Here is an 11,534-nt window from a genome sequence, read left to right as displayed (position 1 = left end):
GTATTATGAATGTACTGTAGTAATGGTGGTATGAATAATCATTAAACATAACGTTGGCAGGAGACTTTTTTCTTGCCATAATTCTGTAGTCTTAAGAAAAGTGTGTTGCTGATAATACTGGTACAACAGAAATATTTAATATAAAATGATGACATAGGAAAAAGGTTCATATAGAGATAATTAGACTCAGGTTTTAGTACATTTGTAACCTCAACACGATTAACGTTTGGAGTCTAGTTTTATTTGCATTATTGTTAAATAGTTCGAACAGGACAATTTTTACCTGATCTGTGTTGTGAAACATCACTCCACCTGATTTTGATTTAGGTCTTTTCTGTAAAATGGGATTTCTTCCTCCCCACAGTCTCCACGTACCTGCTCACAGAGGATTTTTGGAGTTCTCTTTCTAATATTATTTTACTATTGTAGGGTCTTTATTTTACTAGAAAGTGCTTTGACATAGCTGTTGTTGTGAACTTTGACACTATTCTGTGGTGTAGAGTAGAGACAGTAGTAACACATGTCCCATGTATAGTGTTATTTAGTTTTTGTCCCATCTCCCACTGGAAAGTGAGATAAAAAGACTGTAGCAAACATAAAAAGGTGCATCTACTATGCAGATAATAAAAGTAATCGAACATATATGAAGTATTATATATGTTCTAATAAAATACTGAATTCAGGAACAGTAATGCAAGATCGTGCAACATTAAAAAGAAACATTTATTATACTTATGATGCTAATATTTACAAGAATTACTACATTACTTTTTGTAAATTAAAAAAAAAAGCATAAGTAATGCCTAACGTCCAAAATGTGGTTATCTAGAGATAACGCATCAGTGATCAAAAATGATTTGTCTTTAAAAAAAAGTTTTCTATAAACTCTAATAGTTGGACTTCAGACTTTACTCAACTTTTTTTTTTCCTGGCAAGTCACTTTTGTCAGTCGAAAGTCTTTGACTTTAAAGCTCTGACAGCGTATGTGTCAGAGTGTGTGTGTGTGTGTGTGTGTGTGTGTGTGTGTGTGTGCGTGTGTATGTGCATGATTTGAGGGCTGGCCTGAGGAGATTTCAGTTTGGAGTCTAATCTGTCTGGGGATCAACTGTCCACACAACCTCAACACTAGACAGGTGTGTGTGTGCATGTGCATGTCCACCTGCCTGGAATGTCTGCCTCCATAATGTGGGTGTATGATAAGTCTTCATGATGAGAAAGCGTCTGGCATATCACTTACTGTCACTGCACTTTTTGTGTGTTGCAGTGTGTGCGTATATGTGTTTGTATTTGTGTGACAGAGGAAGCAAGCATAATAAGATGTCAGACGTCCAGTTTGTCACCCAAAGACAAGGTCATGTTGACTGCCACTGAGGGAAATGAACAAAGACAAAGTCAGCTTGTCACATCTAAAGATGGGAATTTGAGAATAACAAGACATATTATTTGGCTAAAATTAAATCTCGCTCCACCACACAGCTCCTCTGATTCACGCTTTCATTGCCAAACATGACTTTTTTGTAAACTCTTTTCAATAAAGCCTGGTTTGTTTTTTATGATGTCATCATCGCCTGCCTTTCCCAGAGGCCAATTCGGTAATGAAATGCCCGGGGAACCTGGCTTGTTTTGGTGAGGTGAAGCTGTTTTGTCCTGAGATGCAAGCTGAACCCTAATTTTGGACATTGGAGGATTTTTGAGGTCTTTTGGCATAAAAGCCCCAGAGTTGGAGATACAGCCTATCCCAGCTGTCTTAGGGCAAGAGGCACGTCTTTGGACTGTGGGAGGAAGCCGGAGAGAACCCACACAAACATGTGGAAACTCACTGATGGAATTAAACTCTGGACCCTCGTGCTGTGAGCCAACAGTGACAACCACCTTGCCACCGATGCTGTAAAATGACTAGCTAAATGTTTTGCGATTTGAATTCATAACCTTGTTTAAAATGGTTCGTCTTCTAGTAAAGTTTTGGAGGCAGTCGTGCATTTTAACCAAACAGAAAACTGAGAAAATGTGCTCTGGATGCACAGAAAGTGCAGATTATGAAGTGTCTTTATTAGATATTAGACTGTCGTCGCTCTCACTGACTGGCTGATCCTCTCAAAACACAATTTCTCAACTGATTAAACTGTCATCACACCTCCTGAGCCACCTGCCGCAGTGTTTGCATTAAGGGGCTGCAGGGTGTCTCACCTTACACCTGTGTGTGCACATAGAGCTCTACCTTTTCCTTACTGCTAGTTTCCGTAAGTGAATGACAGCGTGTGTAAGCTCCATGCTCCTCTTATGTACATTTATAATGTAAACAATTATTTTTTTCTTGTGCAGGTAACACTGTTCATTTTCAAAGATCTGCACTGAGTGTATGAGAAGGACCGGTTATGCGACTACAATACATGTCACAATATTTTTCAAATACCTATGTGAAGCAGTGCAAGAGGTGCAGCTGTAACTGTAAGATACTATGTTGCACATGCAAATGAGGATGATTTGTTATGATATCTAAAATATAGCAGTCATTATTAAAAGCAATCAAGAATATCTCCTTCACATCTTTTATGTTATCTTTATTCAACCAGTTTCTGGTGTATAATCAGCCTTCCCTCCACTTTTCTTGTAATTTTCAAATACTAAATAGGTTTTGTGTGATTTTCTTTCTCCTTGTGGGCAGGAAAGTCACATAAAGACAGACAAGACAAAGTCAGAGTTGGATGATACCCAGTAAGAGAGAATTAAGAATCAATACGTGCCACATAGAATCACTCAGAACATTTTGGCTGAAAAACAAAAGAAAGAGTGTTGTTCACTATAAAGTAAAAGGGTTTTCTCAGTAGAAGACACTAAATAGTTTCAGGAGTGATGGATCAATACGGTTTACAGAGTGAAAAATGTGCCCTTTTATATCTGAAGACAAGCCAGAATCCAAAAAACAAAATATTTCACAGAAAATACAATACAGCTGGAGAGCTCTCCTCACAGAAAGACAGACAAAAATATTGTTGGTAATTGACAGCTCTGTCTGTTGTTTACTGTCTGATTCAGAAAATATTTCAAAAGGTTCCCAACACGGCTTGAGGATAAAAGGGTAGACACAGATACAGACTGATGGATCAACAACAAAAGTAATGGGTTTATCTAATTCTCCAGAAATTAGAACTGAATCCATGACAGCAGACAATAATTTAACCTGAAATTGACAAGAATCAGTGTAATGATGTGAATCTTCAATGAGATGATTATCAGTTGACTTGTCTGGTTTGATATTATCATATTCCGCAAACACGCTATGCATTGCATGTTACTGCCATTGGTTTCACTGTCAATAGAGAAAAGTGTCAACAAATGTACTGACCTGCATGTTTTTAAACTGGAAAAAAGAAAAGCTTTACACGTGTTGCAGAAAAGCCTGTATTTAACTAGACAGTCCAAGCTCACAACATTTATTATGACAAATGTGATGTGATATGTAAACTGCAAATGCCTTTACCAGTAATTACTACTACTACTCTCTCTCATACAGACATCCCTCTAGGTGTAATTGTTCAGTATGTGTGGCTTATCATTTGCTGTGTGGACTCATAAATTATGAAGCAGAGAGACACAACCAAGAACATCGTGGAGGAGAAAATGAACAGCCTTTGTTCACAGAAGAGCAAACAAGGCTAAAATGTTGCTCACTTGTGTAATTTAGGAGAGAATGAATTGAATAACTTGAACCACACAGTGGAAAATGTCTTCCTTAGAACAACTACTCAGGTGCCAGGGTCTTTAAATGCAGTATGTATATATATATATATATATATATATATTAGGGGTGCAACGATACACAAAATTCACGGTTCGGTTCGGTTCGATACTTTGGTGTCACGGTTCGATATTTTTTCGATACAAAAAAAATGTTCATGCCTTCTTAATTTGTCATTTATTAAAATCATAAATATATATTTTAACTCAAAAGTACAGTTTTTAAATTTAACCCTAACCCTTGTACGTGTTTTTTATTTTGACAGCGAATGCGCACCTGCGGACCACTTATGTGCAGCCCTGGTTATTTAGCTCGTCATATTGCAGCCACAGAAATTCTTTTGTCCATGAAACCATAAAGCTGCACTTTCTTTTTGCCTTATAGTCTGATTTGTCATAACTTCTCCGTTTTGTGGTAAGCTTTTCTTTGGCTGTCACTTCTTCACCCTGACCTGTCTTATTTGGCTCAGCAGAACTGAAATGCTTTTACACACTCACTCACATAAGCTCAGCGATTCTCTGCGCGATCAACCTCTCACATGTTTAAGCTTGCTGCGGGAGATTTCACTTGTCATGTTTGCATAGTAAGCTAACGATTAATAAGATGATGTCAGAGGAATTGGTGCACAAATTATCATCACTCACAGATCAGTGCTGTCGCTCTTTATACACAGTTCGCACGATTGCAAAGTGAAAGCAAAAAAACAAGCGCAAATTCAAACACGATTTCAATATGTCACATATTGACAGTGGCTCACCGATGCCAATGACATAATTACCCAGCTACATTTCCGAAAGAATGCAAAAGCATTGACATATATTTTTCTTCCTACAATAGCCCGACTGGAAAAATCGCTAGGTCCGGGACGTCGGGCTAGCGATATTGCAAGCCCTGTATCTGATTGAGGAATCACTCATCTTTGGAAAAGAGAGTTTATTACAGAGAAATGTCTCTTTTCAAAATAAAAGCTATACTATCCGCTTCTTCTGGGCTATATTCTCAGCAGCATAAGGAGAATCACGTGCTAACAGCTGTCTAAATGACTCGGCTAAAGTTAGTAGCATGCTTGTTGTTTTTGTCTTTGCACTAGGATGATGTCGGCGTAAATGTGCAGTCATATTCGTTGTGTTCCCACTAGTGCTTTCAGGTTAATCTCGTTGAAATGACCTTAACGCCACAACAAGGCAAATCTCCGTTAACGAGCTACCGCCGATCGCCCCGTGCATGGGGCTAGACGGCCAACACGTTAACGAGCTAACTGTGCTAACACACTAGTTCCCACCCATGTAATTGAGCATTGTGTGGCACATCCAACATACTGTTTTACTTTAGTCCATGACTCGCTTACCTTCAGGGTCATACGCCACATGAAAACCAAAATAATTCCAAACACCACATCTGAATGAGGGTGGGGGAGGTGCCCTGCGCTCTTCCTTCTGACGATGCTGTCTGTGTTGAGCGCTCAGTGGATCTGCGCTCGACAGTGCAGCCTAGGCGGAGTAGTCGAACGCAGATTCACTGAGCGCTCCACACAGACAGCATCGTCAGAAGGAAAGTTGATAAAATAAATTACAAATGTTGTATTGTTCGATACATATGCGTACCGAACCGAAAGCACTGTATCGAACGGTTCAATATCGATACGAATATCGTTGCACCCCTAGGGGCTGCACTGTCGAGCGCAGATCCACTGAGCGCTCCACACAGACAGCATCGTCAGAAGGAAGAGTGCAGGGCAAGCTAGCCAGACAGAAGTTAAGCTCTCCTTGCAACATGGCAAATTGAACCTCCCCCACCCTCATTCAGATCTGGCGTTTGGAATTATTTTGGTTTTCATGTGACGTATGACCCTGAAGGTAAGCGCGTCATGGACTAAAGTAAAACAGTATATTGGATGTGCCACGCAATGCTCAATTACATGGATGGGAGCTAGTGTGTTAGCGCAGTTAGCTCGTTAACGTGTTGGCCGTCTAGCCCCATGCACGGGGCTATCAGGGCACTCTAAGAAATGACACACTGATGTTGGTAGCATTATGTAAATGCTTCATGTTAAAACTAATGCCACCAATTGATTTTTAACTTTAAACACAAGTATGTTGTTTTGAATTTAATTAACAACATAATATTTCAATACAACAAAATGCAGTAAATTAAATCCAATGTAAAAAGTTCATTTAAAATGAAGAGCACTTTAATTTAAAGAGGATTGTCCTAATAGGCTCTCCGTACTTCTGAGTTTGCACATGTGCAGTGTGGAAGTTTGATCATCCGCCGTTTTCAACTGAGACTTGCATATGCTTAGCATCCTGGATAGAATCCATCGCCATCTGAGGATTATTTGGTAAGTTCAACAATTTAAGGATGACAAATTTGATTAATGTATACTAACTGATACACATCTGACACTTTCGGGAATACTTTTGCATTTTTTTTAAACAAATGATGCCTGGCAAATTTTTTAACACTCTAGCTTGTATACCTCTCTCACATGTTAGAAGTATGAAAACATTTAACAAATATTGTTGAACCTGCTTCGGTGTAATTTTCCAAAATCTTTTGCGATTCTTGTTAAGATGAGACTTGCCTACTAAGACCGACAGTTTTAAAATTACTCCCAACATCTACCGCACCTGCTCCCTGACATCAGTAATGACCACTGGGAGCGCCAGCGATCCTGTAGTTTGAAGAATGAAATGAATGTGTAGTGTATTTTAGAAATGTGCATCAATTAAGTTGCTACATTGTTTGAAAGAATTCGACTCTATGTTGATTTCTGGTTTAGTGTCAGAAATCTTCACTGAAGAAGCTTCACTTTTCTTTCCAAGCTCCTTAGACTACGATGACCTGGGGATGACTGTGAACCTTCACAGACTTATTGTTATCCACAAAATGTCATGATAGGATTTTAAGTCCATATTGCCCAGTTCTAATCTTCTATTTAATTTTAATATTTTTAGGGGCACAATTATTAAATATATTGTTGAACAATCTAGAATTGATTAAAGCAAAAATGAAAGCTTTCACGTAATGTCAAAATTGAAAAGCTTCGATTTTTGGGTTCATATATTTGTTAATCTGACACAGAGGAGTCAGTGCCTTACCAATCATGAACCTCACTGCACATCACTGATGTGAGTTATGAAACATTGCTTAATCACATATCTGCTATGTGTTAATATTTTTGACTTTGTTTTGTAAAGAGGTTGAAAGGAACCAAAATAGGAAACTTCTCTCATATTGAGTTCTTATCTCCACCAGAATCCCAGCGTTGATGTTTGACAGGAATGCATTCTGAAAGCTGTCTGTGTCTACTTAAATGAAAAGCCAGATGACCTGTTCAAGGAATTCTTGGTAAGTTAAAAAAGGAAAACGATCAGTTATTTTCCTTTTTTAAATTTGGGATTGGAAATGGAAGGTGGACTTACTTGTCCATATGTATATGTACGCAATTAACTTATCTTTTTTTAATTTTTATTTAAAGGATGTGGATCTTGGTGCAAGCAGAGAAACAGAGCAGCTGACTTTGGGAGTCTATGTTGTCAGACATGAGAGCAAACTCTGCAGATACACCTGAGGACATTGGTGTCATCATAGAAGGATGCACTGTGCTGCAAGCTCTTAGTGATGTGGCAAAGGGTTGTGCCCTCCTGCTTGGACTAATCTATAGTCTAAATCTGAGCTACCCAAAGCACCTGAAATACACATTTGAATTTCTTCAGAAGGTGCTGATGGAGTTGGATGGGAACAACCTATCCATGAAGGTGCAGGTTCTGAAAAACAAACTGCTTGAGTGAAACAGCCTGCAGTGAACTATAGAGGACACTGAACTTTAAGGTTCTCGAACCCTTCTCCTTGCACTTCATAAACTGTTCAGTTTGAATTGCCACAAGAACTTCTGCAAGGCCTTTCACTTTTCTGCGTTCTTTGTTCTTGAACCTTTACCAACATCCAACTACACTGAAAAAGACTGCTCCTAACTTTGGACTTCAGTTTAAGTTTTGAAGCAAAGGTTATTTTTCTAAATATGGACAAAAATGACACAAAAGTAATTTCTACCTGCTGTTTGCAGGGCTGTATTGTGGGCTTTTCATTGTAGCCCAATCAAGTTTAAATTAAGTCATGTTAATGTTAAAAATGTTGGAATCACAACACTTTCCAGTTTTAATCATTTCAGTTTAACATGACATTCTGTATCTTGTCTTCCTGCACCTAAAATGCACTTGAATATATGTAAAGATTGTTTGGGGGAAAAGATCTAGAAGCATTTGAATTGCTCAAAGTGTGCTTCAACAAGTTTTACACAAAGTGTTATTAAAGTTAGGTTAACTGAATAAACTTGTGTTCGATTTATTTAATTTACAAACTTAAATAGACTAAGTTGCAATTCTGTTAAAGTGATTTAATCCTATAGTTTCAGTAGAGCGTGTTTTGGGTGAGTAGATTTATCAGATTTACTTAAAATTTGTTGTTCAAATTAAATATATCATACATTTTATATTTCACTAACCCAGTTGTGTGGAACCGGTTGACATAACTGGGTGGAGTAAATATAACATGTTATTTCTCAAAGTAAGTACAGCTTGTTTTGGTTGAGTAGGTTTTATTTAGTCTTCTCAATTTAAATCAACAAGGTTAGTTATATCAACATTATGATATTCAGCTAATACAACATGATTCTTTTGATTTGCATTTAATTATCCAAATCTTATCAGATGTACTTAAAATTTCTTGTTCAAATTAAATGTATCATACATTTTATATTTCACTAACCCAGTTGTGTGGAACCGGTTGACATAACTGGGTGGAGTAAATACAACATTTTATTTCTTAGAGTGTAGCTCGTTAACGGAGATTTGCCGTGTTGTGGCGTTAAGGTCATTTTAACGAGGTTAACCTGAAAGCACTAGTGGGAACACAACGAATATGACTGCACATTTACGCCGACATCATCCTAGTGCAAAGACAAGTGGGAGCAGACAAAAGGAAGCATGCTACTAACTTTACCCGAGTCATTTAGACAGCCGTTAGCACAGGATTCTCCTTATGGGGACCTGATATGTTTAATATGCTGTGAGAATATAGCCCAGAAGAAGCGGATAGTATAGCTTTTATTTTGGAAAGAGCCATTTCTCTGTAATAAACTCTCTTTTCCAAAGATGAGTGATTCCTCAATCAGATACAGGGCTCGCAAAATCGCTAGCCCGACGTCCTGGGGCTAGGACGCTAGCGATTTTTCCAGTCGGGCTACCAAAACCTCTCTCTGCCCTGCCCGTCCGGCTATTGTAGGAAGGAAAAATATATGTCAATGCTTTTGCACGATGGCACGGTGGTTAGCACTGTTCCCGCACAGCAAGAAGGTCCTGAGTTCAATTCCACCATCAGGCTGGGGTCTTTCTGTGTGGAGTTTGCATGTTCTCCCCGTGTTTGCGTGGGTTCCCTCCGGGTACTCCGGCTTCCTCCCACCATCCAAAGACATGCAGCTTGTGGGGATAGGTTAATTGGACAATCCAAATTGCCACTAGGTGTGAATGTGCGAGTGAATGTGAGTGTGAATGGTTGTCTGTCCCTATGTGTTAGCCCTGCGACAGACTGGCGACCTGTCCAGGGTGTACCCCGCCTTTCGCCCTATGACAGCTGGGATAGGCTCCAGCGCCCCCCGCGACCCTGAAAAGGATAAGCGGAAGCGAATGGATGGATGGATGGATGCTTTTGCATTCTTTCGGAAATGTAGCTGGGTAATTATGTCATTGGCATCGGTGAGCCACTGTCAATATGTGACATATTGAAATCGCGTTTGAATTTGCGCTTGTTTTTTTGCTTTCACTTTGCAATCGCGAGAACTGTGTATAGAGAGCGACAGCACTGATCTGTGAGTGATGATAATATGTGCACCAATTCCTCTGACATCGTCTTATCAATCGTTAGCTTACTATGCAAATATGTGAAGTGTGAAAGTGAAATCTCCCGCAGCAAGCTTAAACATGTGAGAGGTTGATCGCGCAGAGAATCGCTGAGCTTATGTGAGTGCGTGTGTAAAAGCAGCAGGATATATATTTGACTACGATGACCTGGATGACTGAGAACCTTCACAGACAGATATATATTTTAGTTCTGCTGAGCCAAATAAGACAGGTCAGGGTGAAGAAGTGACAGCCAAAGAAAAGCTTACCACAAAACGGAAAAGTTATGACAAATCAGACTATAAGGCAAAAAGAAAGTGCAGCTTTATGGTTTCATGGACCATAAAGCTGCACTTTATGCACTTTATATATATCCTGCTGCTTTTTTAATTTCTGTGGCTGCAATATGACGAGCTAAATAACCAGGGGTGCACATAAGTGGTCCGCAGGTGCGCATTTGCTGTCAAAATAAAAAACACGCACAAGGGTTAGGGTTAAATTTAAAAACTGTACTTTTGAGTTAAAATATAAAATATATTTATAATTTTAATAAATGACAAATTAAAAAGGCATGAACATTTTATTTTTTATCGAAAAAATATTGAACCGTGACACCAAAGTATCAAACCGAACCGTGAATTTTGTGTATCGTTGCACCCCTAATATATATATGTATATATATATATATATATATATATATATATATATATATATATATATATATATATACACATATACAGTGTGTGTGTGTGTGTGTGTTTATATATATATATATATATATATATACAGTATAAGCTCCTTACCATGCATGGAGGGTTTCACCCCAAGTCCAGCACCCTGAGGCTGTACGCTAAGCGGAAGGAAGGGGGCCGGGGACTGGTGAGTGTCAGCACCACAGTCCAGGATGAGACAAGGAACATCCAAGAATACATTAGGAAGATGGCCCCAACTGACCGAGTGCTCAGTGAATACCTCAGGCAGCAGAAACCCAAGAAAGAGGAGGGAGACGAGGAACCATCATGGAAGGACAGGCCCTGCACGGTATGTACCACCGGCAGATAGAGGAGGTGGCTGATATCCAGAAATCCTACCAGTGGCTGGACAAAGCTGGACTGAAAGACAGCACAGAGGCACTAATCATGGCAGCACAAGAACAAGCTCTGAGCACAAGATCCATAGAGACTGGGGTCTATCACACCAGGCAAGACCCCAGGTGCAGGCTGTGTAAAGATGCCCCAGAGACAATCCAGCACATAACAGCAGGGTGCAAGATGCTAGCAGGCAAGGCATACATGGAACGGCATAACCAAGTGGCCGGCATAGTGTACAGGAACATCTGTGCCGAGTATAACCTGGAAGTCCCGAGGTCAAAATGGGAGATGCCCCCAAGGGTGGTGGAGAATGACCGAGCTAAGATCCTGTGGGACTTCCAGATACAGACGGACAAAATGGTGGTGGCTAACCAACCGGACATAGTGGTGGTAGACAAACAGAAGAAGGCGGCTGTAGTGATCGATGTAGCGGTTCCGAATGACCGCAATATCAGGAAGAAGGAACACGAGAAGCTGGAGAAATACCAAGGGCTCAGAGAAGAGCTCGAGAGGATGTGGAGGGTGAAGGTAACGGTGGTCCCCGTGGTAATCGGAGCACTAGGTGCGGTGACTCCCAAGCTAGGCGAGTGGCTCCAGCAGATCCCGGGAACAACATCGGAGATCTCTGTCCAGAAGAGCACAGTCCTGGGAACAGCTAAGATACTGCGCAGGACCCTCAAGCTCCCAGGCCTCTGGTAGAGGACCCGAGCTTGAAGGATAAACCGCCCGCAGGGGCGTGCTGGGTGTTATATATATACACACATACATAGAGGGCAGCACGGTGGCATGGTGGTTAGCACTGTT

General features: G+C 40.0%; 1 long non-coding RNA gene across 1 annotated transcript; it reads left to right on the top strand.

Annotated features, from left to right (window-relative positions):
* Positions 1-5,997: 5,997 nt before the first annotated feature.
* Positions 5,998-8,175, top strand: LOC308397471. Its single transcript, XR_013971779.1, has 3 exons — positions 5,998-6,080; positions 6,998-7,090; positions 7,221-8,175. It is a non-coding gene; the product is annotated as an uncharacterized lncRNA (long non-coding RNA).
* Positions 8,176-11,534: the final 3,359 nt, after the last annotated feature.

The sequence above is a fragment of the Rhamphochromis sp. 'chilingali' genome (assembly GCF_963969265.1).
Source record: "Rhamphochromis sp. 'chilingali' genome assembly, chromosome: 5".
In the NCBI taxonomy this organism is placed as follows: Eukaryota; Metazoa; Chordata; class Actinopteri; order Cichliformes; family Cichlidae; genus Rhamphochromis; species Rhamphochromis sp. 'chilingali'.
Note: the sequence above shows the minus strand (reverse complement) of the source record. Positions and strands in the feature narration are given on the sequence as shown.